Below are 13,766 nucleotides of genomic sequence, written 5' to 3'. Positions count from 1 at the left end.
ATTTGGCGGACCCTCTGTATTAACTCTGAGGACCCCCTAGGGGTCCCGGACCCCCTGTTGAAGACCCCTGGCCAAAACTATGACGAAAAATGTTGGTCGACTTCCTTTTTTCACTGACGAAAACCCAATAAAAACTAAGCTATACGTTGACTAAAACTACGACTAAATATATGGACTATTGTGTCAACAAATACAAACTAGATTAAAATGTTAGTGAGGGACGAGTGGAGAAGAGATCCAGTAGAAAAAAAAGAAAAGAAAAAAGAATAGTTAATAAGAATCGTGATTCTTACATGAATCGATTTTTTCCAACACCCCTAGTGGGTAGGTCATTATCTCAGCTTCTTAAACCAATCAACAGTCTGATTCTAAAATTGGAAATACTCCAGTAAAGTAAAAATGCCTAAACATTGTACTTAAGTACAGTACTTGAGTAAATGTACTTAGTTACTTTCCACCACTGTAAACTAGTGACTTTGATCACAACACAGAGTCATTACAAACACTCTAAAGCCTAATTTACCTCACAGAGTCGTGGTGACACAGTCACTGTCCTGACATGCCTCTGTCGCACAAGGCGTTCATCATTTGAGGCATTTTGCTCAAAGCGGACCACTCCTGCAAACTTTGGAAGCTCACAAACGCTTGCGACGCGTTGTGAGCTTGTAGATCTGCTATTTTCAATAGGTTTGATACATTTTGAAAACATGAAATGGAAGATTTCTGCATAATGCATGAAGAGAATGCTACAGTGTCTACATCCACTAGGACTGGTGTATAGGGAAGAGAATGCTACAGTGTCTACATCCACTAGGACTGGTGTATAGGGAAGAGAATGCTACAGTGTCTACATCCACTAGGACTGGTGTATAGGGAAGAGAATGCTTTTGTCGACTAAAACAGGGGTCTTTAACCTTTTCATGCCAAGGACCCCTTAGCTGAGACAGAGATGAAGCAGGGACCCCCTACTCTATACTGTATAAAATTGTGTTTCTGATTAAACTTTTTTGTTTACTTGGTCTGCGCTTTTTTCCCTCTACACACCTATATCTCTTTGGCAAAAATAGCAGATCTACAAGCTCACAACGCCTCGCAGCGCGAGGCATTGTGGGCTTGTAGATCTGCTATTTTTGGCTAAAGTTCTCCTCAGAAAAGGGATGTTAGGGTTCAAGTGGTTAATGTAAAAAAAAAATCATAATCACACAAAGATTTGGCGGACCCTCTGTATTAACTCTGAGGACCCCCTAGGGGTCCCGGACCCCCTGTTGAAGACCCCTGGACTAAAACTATGACGAAAAATGTTGGTCGACTTCCTTTTTTCACTGACGAAAACCCAATAAAAACTAAGCTATACGTTGACTAAAACTACGACTAAATATATGGACTATTGTGTCAACAAATACAAACTAGACTAAAATGTTAGTGAGGGACGAGTGGAGAAGAGATCCAGTAGAACTAAAAGACAAGTCATTTTATGTTTGGTTGTGCTCTGAAAATAGGCAATCTACAAGCACGTGAGCTTGTAGATCTGCTATTTTCAGCATGCAACCAAGTGTAAAACCAGCCATTACGACGCCATCAAGGCACCGCCAACATACATCTTAGTCGACTAAATCAGCTGTAGATTTAGTCAATTTAGTCATTCAGAAGACTATGACTAAAACTAAACTTTTCCACCGTAGCTACAGCTTCCAGAGCCATTACCCTCGTTCTGTCATTCTGGTTCTGTCACCATTAGTATAACTGGCGGACCCAAATGCAGAAACGAGACAATAGTCAAAGTCCAAGGGTGTTTATTCAAACAATGGAGTGGAGTGGTTGGTGGTGTTGGTTGAAGGGAGCAGGCAGGCAGGCAGGCAGGTGAGTTAGGTTACTGTAACACAGGAGAGAGGAGTGAGTCACGAGGCGTACACGGAACACGGTTCAAGAACACTAACTGTAGCACAAGGAAAATAGCTAGGACTGAGTTAGCAGGCAAAAAGCGTTACCACACACTAGAGCTTTAATCGGGCCTAAATATTTGAGCCTGGCTCGACCCAGCCCAACAGAACTTAAAGCCCAGCCCGACCCAAAGCCCGATACACAATTGACACATTGGGCCCAGCCCAGCCCGTAGCCCGTCATTTTTCTAAACAAGCTTAATTGGTGCATGCAATTGAGCCTTTTTCTCATAAAATCTTGGTAATTCGTTAAGAACAGGAGTCATTCACCCTTTTCCGACAGTCTGTTAATTTTACAAATGAATTAATATAAGCATTTATTTGAATTAAAAAAAAAAGCATTTTGTTGCCTAGCCCAGCCCGACCCAAAGCCCAACAAATACGTGACCAATTGGACCCGGCCGAGCCCGGGCCGGGTCGGGTCCCGTCGGGTTCGGGCAAAAATCTTAAGCTCTACCACACACTGTGGAGGTTGTGAAACGATCTGGCATCGCATGGAGAGAAGAGCATGGCTTTATAGACTGGAGGTGATGAGCTGATGGCAGACAGGTGAGGGAGATGACGAGGGAACTGGAAACAGGTGTGCCAAGCTGGGAGCTGGAGCCAAGCCTACGCCCACTCATAAGGACACACACACACACACACACACACACACACACACACACACAAGGACATACACAAAGACACAGACAGAGACTGTGACAGGTTCATGGGGATTCAATCAGGTGAAAATATCCAGATGTTCTCCAGTATGTTAATTACAAAACAAGAGGTGACAAGGCTCTTGATCTCCTGTATGCAAATATCAGGAGGTGTGGCCCTCATAGATATAGAAACCGAGACACCTCATTGGCCGCTGCAGTTCATTGGAGCGACCTGTATCGCGGCCCTCATATTAGAGGGGGGCACGCTACCTGACTACTGGCCAATCACAGCGCGTCTTTTCCGGGACTTGTCAGAATCTAGTTGTATAAAAATATCCCGTTGTTAGCGGCGCTAGCCGCTCTATACCTTTAGGTATAGAGCGGATCCTGCTCTATACCTGGCTTTTGCGTCAACGTTCTGATTGGTCAGACACGTCAACAAAGTGATTGGTCAAGCTTCACGTGACACGTGGCTATAAACACATTATAAACACTTATTGATGACAAAATGTATCAAAGGCGCCGCTACCTTCACACAGGTGTGATTGTTTTTTTATACAACTAGATTCTGCCAAGTCTCTGAAAAGACACGCCGTGATTGGCAAGGAGTCAGGAAGTGTCCCCCCTCTAATATGGCGGCCGCGATACAGACGCCCCCAGAGTCAGAGGAGGCGTGTCTACCTTTATATGTCTATGGTTGAGATGACAGACTGGGATAAACAAAAACCTTTTTGAAAGATGTGTTATAGGTACAAATGTGAAAGGGCCTGTTATAGCGCCACCATGAGGCTGATTTGAACACGGCCACGGACTAGTGGGAATGTATGTCAAAAATTTCACGGAAATCGCACAATGTGTTCATGATTTGAGGCATTTTGTTCAAAGCGGACTACTCCTTTAAACTTTGGAAGCCAATGTTAGCCAATCAGGATACATCTGTCTTGATCACATGACTAAAGAGATGATGATGTTTGGACAAAATCTGTAGGAGTAATATTAAAAAAAAAGATATCAATGTTTTTAAAAATCGGCCTCCTGGTGGCGCTATAACAGGCTGATATAAAACATTCAGGGAGTGTGTTTGCACAGTTTCGCTGCGATCGGACCAACGGTGCTGGAGATTAGCTGCTCGCAGACGGACGGATGGACACACAGACGGACGGATGGACACACAGACGGACGGGCAGGGTGCAGAATGTAGTCTCAGCCACGCCTTCAGCCTGGTGGAGAGACAATTACAGCCAGCAGAGAGAGAGAGAGAGAGAGAGAGAGAGAGAGAGAGAGAGAGAGAGAGAGTTAACAGTAGTGACTTTATCTTATTGTTGGCGGTTTGCACAACTTTGCATGTTTTTGTATGAACAACTGAAGTTGCCATTACGGCTCTGATGAATGCATAGGTTTATGTTTGACGAACTATTATACATACTATTATAAAGTATTGTAACTAATACATGCTGTATTCCTTTACCTGCATAAAATAAAACTAAATGATAACCTTATAAAATAATACATTATAACTGTTGTTAACCTTATAAAATAATACATTATAACTGTTGTTAACCTTATAAAATAATACATTATAACTGTTGTTAACCTTATAAAATAATACATTATAACTGTTGTTAACCTTTTAAAATAATACATTATAACTGTTGTTAACCTTATAAAATAATACATTATAACTGTTGTTAACCTTATAACTGTGTGTTATAAGGTTAACAACCTTATAACTGTGTGTGTGTGTGTGTGTGTGTGTGTGTGTGTGTGTGCGTGCGTGCGTGCGTGCGTGCGTGCACGCACGCACGCACACACACACACACACACACACACACACACACACAGTTCTCAACAGGCTTGAAAATTAAGGCTCGGCCCTAACTGGGCTCGACTGGGCCGGACCGAAACCGACTATTACCGTCATGTTAGGCCCGAAAAAACCCGAGGTGAAAAAAAGGGGGGAAAATATATATATTTAATTTTATTATTCTGTTCTGAATGTGTATTTATCTATTATGAAGATGGCGCTGACGCCGCTGACTGACTAACCTACACTGTGCTGATTTAAAGTTAGTTAAATCCTTGTCTTGCTCACAGTCACACACCTCTGTGCAACACAATGCATAGTCTGCATTTCTCTGCCTCTCTTGACCGAGTTACCCCCCCCCCCCCCCCCCCTCCCCCCTGACTGTCTGAGACCGACTCGAGACTGTTGTTAACCTATTAGCTTAAGTTTAAACGTGTATAAGTGTTGTTAAGTCTATACATATATAATACATTATAAGTGTTGTTAAGTCTATACATATATAATACATTATAAGTGTTGTTAAGTCTATACATATATAATATATTATAAGTGTTGTTTAGTGGTGGTAAATAGGAGGAAACTGGCACAGATAAATAAGTCACACACTGTGTTCTTTGGTGGAATGTGAACAGTGAAGGAATGAAGAAGTAAAACACTGATAGTTGTGTAACATTATACTGATGGAGGAAAGATTTTCATCAAGCTGTCATCGTAGATTGATTCATTCTGCTGGCTTTAGACACACACACACACACACACACACACACACACACACACACACACACACACACACACACACACACACACACACACACACACACACACACACACACACACACACACAGACAGTGCAGAATTTAGTCTCAGCCACACCTTCGGCCTGGTGGAGAGACAATTACAGCCAGCAGAGAGAGAGAGAGAGAGGGGGGGGAGAGGGAGAGAGAGAGAGAGAGAGAGAGAGAATGCATCAGTGCCACACACACACACACACACACACACACACACACACACACACACACACACACACACACACACACACACACACACACACACACACACACAACCTCTTGGCCAGAAATAGCAGATCTACAAGCTCACATCACATCACGCTGAAACACGTTGTGAGCTTGTAGATCGGCTATTTTGGGTGAATGTTTCCCCCAGAATAGAGATACTAGGGTTCAAGTGGTTAATGTAAAAAAGTTCCTTGCCGGCCCCCCTGTAGTAACTCTGAGGACCCCCTAGGGGGCCCCAGAGTTACTACCTAAGCCTGTAGTAACTCTGGGGACCCCGTGTGGGCGCAGTGGCTCAGCGGTAGAGTGGCCGGGTAGAGTGAACTGGAAAACCGCAAGGTTCCCAGTTCGATCCCGGGCTGGGGCGCTCCCCTAGAGTTAGTGTTGAAGTGTCCTTGAGCAAGACACTGAACCCCTAACTGCTCCTGATGAGCAGGTTGGTGCCTTGCATGGTTTCCTCCTCTGTGTGTGTGTGAATGGGTTAATGGCACAATCAATGTAAAGCGCTTCGGATAGAAGCGCTATATAAATGCACCATTTACCATTTACTGTAGTAACTCTGGGGACCCCCTAGGGGTCCTACATCCCCTGTTCAAGGCCCATATATTTAACCATTACATGTCCTTGTCTAATCCTTTCTGTGTGCTCCCCACACCATTGTGAGTGTGTGTGTGTGTGTGTGTGTGTGTGTGTGTGTGTGTGTGTGTGCGTGTGCGTGTGCGTGTGCGTGTGCGTGCGTGCGTGCGTGCGTGCGTGCGTGTCTAAAGCCAGCAGAATGAATCAACCTAAGATGATGAAATACATTAGTTAGTTTTATTTAAATCTAATCTGCACATTAGATCTGTTCTCCCAAAATAGCTGATCTACAAGCGCACTGCCTGCAGATGGGCTATTTTCAGAGGAGAAAGTCACTGTTTCCATGCCGTCTATGTACCCTCCCACCCCAACAACAGCCCCCACTAAGTGACACGTTGACCCCCCTTTAGAGGGTTTTGGTACTCCCTATATAGACCCATAAGGGTCCATTTGGTTCCCAACTACCTATCATTTAGCTGGGGACCCCCTGGAACTCCCTCAAAGACCCCTAGGGGTTAGAATTATTACACTTAAATGGTTAGTTCCCTCTTCTTTGAACCAAGTACATTTACTCAAGTAAAACAAATGACCCAAAGGTCCATTCAGGTCAGCCTATTGGTCACTCCTACTTAGTTTCATGAAAATACAGTTTGTCAGGCATGTAGTGTTTTTCCACACACACACACACACACACACACACACACACACACACACACACACACACACACACACAAACCTCTTGGCCAAAAATAGCAGATCTACAAGCTCACATCACATCACGCTGAAACGCGTTGTGAGCTTGTAGATCGGCTATTTTGGGTGAATGTTTCCCCCAGAATAGAGATACTAGGGTTCAAGTGGTTAATGTAAAAAAGTTCCTTGCCGGCCCCCCTGTAGTAACTCTGGGGACCCCCTAGGGGGCCCCAGAGTTACTACCTAACCCTGTAGTAACTCTGGGGACCCCCTAGGGGTCCCACATCCCCTGTTGAAGACCCATATATTTAACCATTACATGTCCTTGTCTAATCCTTACTGTGTGCTCCCCACACCAATGTGTGTGTGTGTGTGTGTGTGTGTGTGTGTGTGTGTGTGTGTGTGTGTGTGTGTGTGTGTGTGTGTGTGTGTGTGTGTGTGTGTGTGTGTGTGTGTGTGTGTGTGTGTGTGTGTGTGTCTAAAGCCAGCAGAACAACAAGCAGAATGAATCAACCTACGATGATGAAATACATTCATTACTTTTGTTTCCTCCTTCAGAATTAAGTTACACAAGTATCACTGTTTTCTTTGTCATTTCTTCACCATTCATTTCCTTCTGAGAACCTGCAGGTGTAACTTATTTATCTGTGCCAATTTCCTTCTATTTACCACCAGACAACAGCAGTTATGATCAGTTATGGACAGTAGAGTAAATGTACTTGAGTACTGTACTTAAGTACATATTCTGAGGATCTGTACTTTACTTGAGTATTATATATATATATTTTATACATTTGAAAACTTGTGCAATGGGACATTCTGCATAATGAGTACTTTATACTTTTGGTACTTTAAGTGTATTTTGATGCCAATACTTTCGTACTTTTACTCAAGTAAATTTAGATTTCCGGATTTAACTGCTGTTAACTGTATAAAATAATACATTATAAGTGCTGTTAACTGTATAAATACATAATACATTATAAGTGCTGTTAAGGGCAGGTACACACTGTAAGACTTTTAAAGTGGTCAGGGAGTCATCTGATCGTTAAGCATTACACACTGCAGGAGTTTATTTCTTGAAATAGGCTGTCATATATCGTTGTGGTTTTCACACTATAGATTGATCCCCAACCAGGGATTACACACTGATACAGTAGTTCACTAGGACATTGGTTCTCAAAGTGGGGTCCGGGGACCCCCGGGGGTACTTGAGGGAGTTCCAGGGGGTCCCCAGCTAAATGATGGATAGGAACCAAATGGACCCTTATGGGTCTGTAACTCTGAGAGTGTACAAATGGAACCAAATGGACCCGTCCATTTGGTTCCATTTGTACACTCTCAGAGTTAAATTAACATTGATTTTACAATATAAATTGGAGTCCCACAGAGTTAGAAATGCCATTAAATGGGGGTCCGTAGTCTATAATGCATGTCAAACTGGGGGTCCTTGAAATTAAAATGGTTGAGAATCACTGCTAGAGCCGTACAAATCTTCTCTTATGGGGGTCCCTGAGGCATATCTTTTCAAATGGGGGTCCGCGGGCTGATAAGTGTCAATTTGGGGGTCCTTGACATGAAAAAGTTTGAGAACCACTGCACTAGGATGCTGTCCAGGGTCAGACCCAATACATACTTTTGTTTTTATTCCAATTCATTTTAATCCACGTCTCCCGTGATACATGCGTCTCTCTCTCTCTCTCTCTCTCTCTCTCTCTCTCTCTCTCTCTCTCCCTCCCTCTCTCTTGTCAAGTACACAGCACGCAGTGTTGCCATGTCCGCTTATTATAAGTGACTTTGGGATTGTTTTTCTGTAAAGTTGCTTGAAAGTGCGTAGTTGCTTATTTGGCCTTGTTTCCTAATGTTGTTTGAACCAGTTGTTCTCAAACATTTTCATGGCAAGGACCCCCAAATTAATATGTGCCCGCAGATCTCCCCCTGCTGAAAACATGTTGTGCCATAGACCCCCACACAAGATCTGTGTGGAATTGAAAAAATATTACATAATTTTCACATTTTTTCAAGATTTTTTTCTTTGATAGCCGATCTACAACGTGAGCTTGTAGATTATTAATTATTATTAATAATAATTATTATTAATAATTATTAGCTATTCTTCAAATATCCAATGTATTTGTATATAGGTTCAAAGTGCTTATAGTCGGTTTTGTTGAGCTTGTTTTCACAAACATGGTTGCTTATTCCTCGCAAAATCTGGCAACGCTGTCTGATACACGCTGCGGCTGCACACACACTCGCTGTGTCTCTCTCTCTCTCTCTCTCTCTCTCTCTCTCTCTCTCTCTCTCTCTCTCTCTCTCTCTCTCAAATAAACAGCCCCCCCCCCCCCCCCCCCCCCCCTCGAGCACACTCGCTCACTCTCTCATTTTGTGTTATAATGTTTAACTTAATACAGGACTGGACGGTAATATTACGGTAGGGACTGTTTGTTGTGGTTAGGTCCAGAGACCCTCCATAGCCACGGTGGCTGTAATGTGCTCTCATTGGCTGTAGCGTACAACTCCTGCAGAGTCATCTCAGCCACTTTCATACTGTATGATACTGTCTCATGTCCAGTCTGGGACAGAGACCAATATCTAACCTGGTAGATATTTGAAAACGGTCAGGAAGCCATCGGCGAGCGTAATTATCGTGGCCGTATCCTCTCGCAGAGCCTGTCACACACAGCGACCAAAAAGTGATCGGCGAGCGCCAAAAAAGGTCCCAGTAGTGGTGGTAAATAGGAGGAAACTGGCACAGATAAATAAGTCACACACTGTGTACTTTGGTGGAATGTGAACAGTGAAGGAATGAAGAAGTAAAACACTGATAGTTGTGTAACATTATACTGATGGAGGAGAGATTTTCATCAAGCTGTCATCGTAGGTTGATTCACTAATGATGTTAACCCTGCGTGAACTGTTGGCTCACACACACACACACACACACACACACACACACACACACACACACACACACACACACACACACACACACACACACACACACACACACACACACACACACACACACACACACAGACACACACAAACACTTGACTTCCCCCTAGGGGTCATGTTGAAGACCCATATAAACCGCTCACAAAATGTAAGGAAACTTGAATGTGGGCCATTATATCTCCCCTTTACTAATACCAATCAGTAAAGTGTTATATATCATTTTTATCGGTGATTAGTCACCTTTACAACGAGGTACAGCTTGTAAGCATCGGGCATTCATGGAATGAGTAACACAGGCAAACGTGTGGGTAGTGCCGAGCAAAAATGTGCCAAAATCACCCAATATGCTTTACTGGTAATCGCTCTTGTTTTGAGCGACCTGCCAGCACACGCCTGCTGAGAGGTGGGTTCTGCAACGTTGTTGAGTTTGTGTATGCTCCAAGCAGCAACACTGCCCCCATAGAAAGATGCCACGTTTGTCCCTTCAGATAAGGCCCGTGCAATAGGGCAAGTGAAGCTGGTGTTCTGTTACGCAGATTACGCATTATTTGATGTCAGCACTGGTACCCTTTGCAGGCAGGTGTGTGCCAGTCAAAGGTGTGTGACTGGCACCTGAGCATGGGCCCTGCAACTTTGACATCTGTCTTTGGTACCGTTGTGAAAATCTTGCCTGTAAATCTATGGTTCCTCAGTGAAGCAAGGGGTCTTGGGTTGTTGTCTTCCTTGTTGACTTCACCAGTCTCACAGAACTTAGTCCTACGTTTTGAAATGGTACCAGGGCTAACACCAAATAATGCTGTCACTCTGCATAACGGAAAACCAGCTTCACTTGCCCTGTTGCACGGGACTTATCCTGACAAAAGTGGCATCTTTCCATGGGGGCAGTGTTGCTGCTTGGAGCATACACAAACTCAACAAAGTTGCAGAACCCATGTTCAGGTGCCAGTCACTCACCTGTGAGGCAGTCACACACCTGTGACTGGCACACACCTGAAGCCCATTGAATGTCATGAATGTCACGACATTGAATGTCAGCAGAAAAGTCTAACAGGCCATTTTGGCACATTTTTGCTCGGCGCTACCCACACGTTTGCCTGTGTTTCTCATTCCATGAATGCCTGCTGCTTACAAGCTGTACCTCGTTGTAAAGGTGACTAATCACCGATAAAAATGATATATAATACTTTACTGATTGGTATTAGTAAAGGGGAGATATAATGGCCCAAATTCAAGTTTCCTTACATTTTGTGAGCGGTTTATTTAACCATTACATGTCCTTCTCTAATCCCACACCAATAAGACTGGGTTTTAATGTTTAAAATGTTAAATAATTAATGTTTAATGTTTCTGCCTGACAGTGACTATCTGCCCATCTTTTATCTGTGTGTGTGTGTGTGTGTGTGTGTGTGTGTGTGTGTGTGTGTGTGTGTGTGTGTGTGTGTGTGTGTGTGTGTGTGTGTGTGTCTAAAGCCAGCAGAACAACAAGCAGAATGAATCAACCTACGATGATGAAATACATTAATTACTTTTGTTTCCTCCTTCAGAATTAAGTTACACAAGTATCACTGTTTTCTTTGTCATTTCTTCACCATTCATTTCCTTCTGAGAACCTGCAGGTGTAACTTATTTATCTGTGCCAATTTCCTTCTATTTCCCACCAGATAACAGCAGTTATGATCAGTGATGGACAGTAGAGTAAATGTACTTGAGTACTGTACTTAAGTACATATTCTGAGGATCTGTACTTTACTTGAGTATTAGATTTTTTTTTACACTGATTACTCTTACTCAAGTACATTTCCAAGACAAATACTTTACTTTTACTCGAGTGCATTTCTAGAAAGGTAACACTTGTGAAATGGGACATTCTGCATAATGAGTACTTTATACTTTTTGGTACTTTACGTACATTTTGATGCCAATACTTTTGTACTTTTACTCAAGTAAATTTTGATTTCTGGATTTGTTTTGCTCGTAACAGAGTATTTCTGCATTGCAGTATTGATACTTTTACTTAAGTAAAACATTTTAGTACTTTTTTCCACCACTGCATCACAGATGTAATATAAAGGAAGTGTGCTTAAGGCGGGCAATGTAGGGAACTGACATAAAGTGGTGGAAAAAGTACTCAAATGTTTTACTTAAGTAAAAGTATCAATACTGCAATGTAGAAGTACTCTGTTACAAGTAAAAGTCTGTATATCTGAATAATGTATATCTGCAAAGTAACTAGTAACTAAAGTTCTCAAATAATTGTAGTGGAGTAAAAGTACAATATTTGCCTCTGAGATGTAGTGGAGTAGAACTAAAAGTAGAGACAATTGAAAAATACTCCAGTAAAGTAAAAGTACCTCAAAATTGTACTTAAGTACAGTACTTGAGTAAATATACTGAGTTACTTTACACCACTGCAAATAAAGATATAAAAACAGCAGTAACTCTGATCAGCATGGTGAAAGAATAAAGAATATGGCAGACATTACTGAGTCAAATCATGCACTTACAGTAAGTCAAAGACGCTCACACTGGCACTGCGGCACTGCAAGATGAAAGACTTTGTAGAGACGTGAACTTGGACTTCACCGCTCTCTCTCCTGTCCCTACTGGAATGAATTACCCATAATGCATTGTGCACTTAAGGTGGCAGGTGCATATTACTCTGAACACGCTTGTTAAGGTGTTACATAATAGGCAAACATGAATCTACTTAATATTATGCTGGGAGCCTTTCTAACAACAATAAAGCAGTGGCTCTTTTTTCCCCTTACACCAAACTTCTTTGCCAAAAAATAGCCGATCTACAAGCTCACAACACATCACGCTGAAACACGTTGTGAGCTTGTAGATCGGCTATTTTGGGTGAATGTTTCCCCCAGAATAGAGATACTAGGTTCAATAGTTAAAAAAAGTTCCTTGCCGGCCCCCCTGTAGTAACTCTGGGGACCCCCTAGGGGTCCCCAGAGTTACTACCTAACCCTTTAGAAACTCTGGGTACCCCTAACACCAGCTCTCCATGTTGGCATGGGACACATTTGACTCCAGTCTGTGGTTTCATTTAGGGTTAGGCCTTAACCTTACTGAGACAGTGAAGGAGCATCAAGTTTAACTGAGGGCATCGGCGGCCATTGAATTCCCTCACGCATGCACACACAAAAACTGCACTGTCATCCAAAGCTTCATTTGTTGTTCAGACAAAACAAGACATTGGTCAACACCTCCGTCAACACGTTTCTAATTACATCCGTGTTCACACGTCACGTCTGTCCACATGCCAACGACTACGTGGAGGTAAGACTCACAGAGTGCACGTCTGCAAAAAAAAAAGCGTCTCAGCTTACCAGGTAGGTGTGTATATAAGATGCTGCATGCAGAGCATTGATAAAGCATTTCAGGATGAAGACTGCTGGTGTTTTGCTGATCTTCCTCTTCTGTCTGTGTTCAGCTGAGCCTGACGTTCAGTTCCAGCTGAGCCTCAAACATGATGAGAACCAAGGAACAGCGTTGGACGTGAGCCTCAACCATGATGACAACCAAGGTAAGGATGATGGAGATGCTGATTAAAGGGCAAGACCACGTTGGTAGAGGTTTGGGTTGTGTAGTTACCTTGCCATGATGTAACTCCAAAGGTAGACATAATCAAAGATTATTGCTCTATTGATTAGAAATTGATAATTCTAAATATCCTCCTCATTGACCTACATCGTACGCTGAAACAGCTCTCAAAGTCAGTCTTTTAGCATGTAAACGAACACAAACTAAGCTGATTCAGACAGTATAGAACATCACATAACCCATTACCGTTTATTTTGTATATGAAAATGTCAACTTCCTGTTGATTTTACTACTTGAAGATCCCGATCCAGATCTGAGGATCCAGTCCACAAGAATAAGAATATGAATAGCAAAATCAACAGGAAGTTGAATTGTTTTATTAAAAAACAAATAGCACTAGGTTTGGTGATGTTCAACATTGTCTTAATCAACTTTGTTTGTGTTCGTTTATGTGCTAAGAGTGACTTTGAGAGACGTTTCACTGTACAATGTAAGTCAATGAAGAGCATATTTTGAATTATCAATTTCTAATCAATGGAGCAATTATTATTATCATTATTATTCATTATTATAAATATATTTCTTG

This window comes from Gymnoscopelus microlampas (assembly GCF_963454915.1).
Source record: "Gymnoscopelus microlampas genome assembly, chromosome: 10".
Lineage (NCBI taxonomy): Eukaryota > Metazoa > Chordata > Actinopteri > Myctophiformes > Myctophidae > Gymnoscopelus > Gymnoscopelus microlampas.
Note: the sequence above shows the minus strand (reverse complement) of the source record.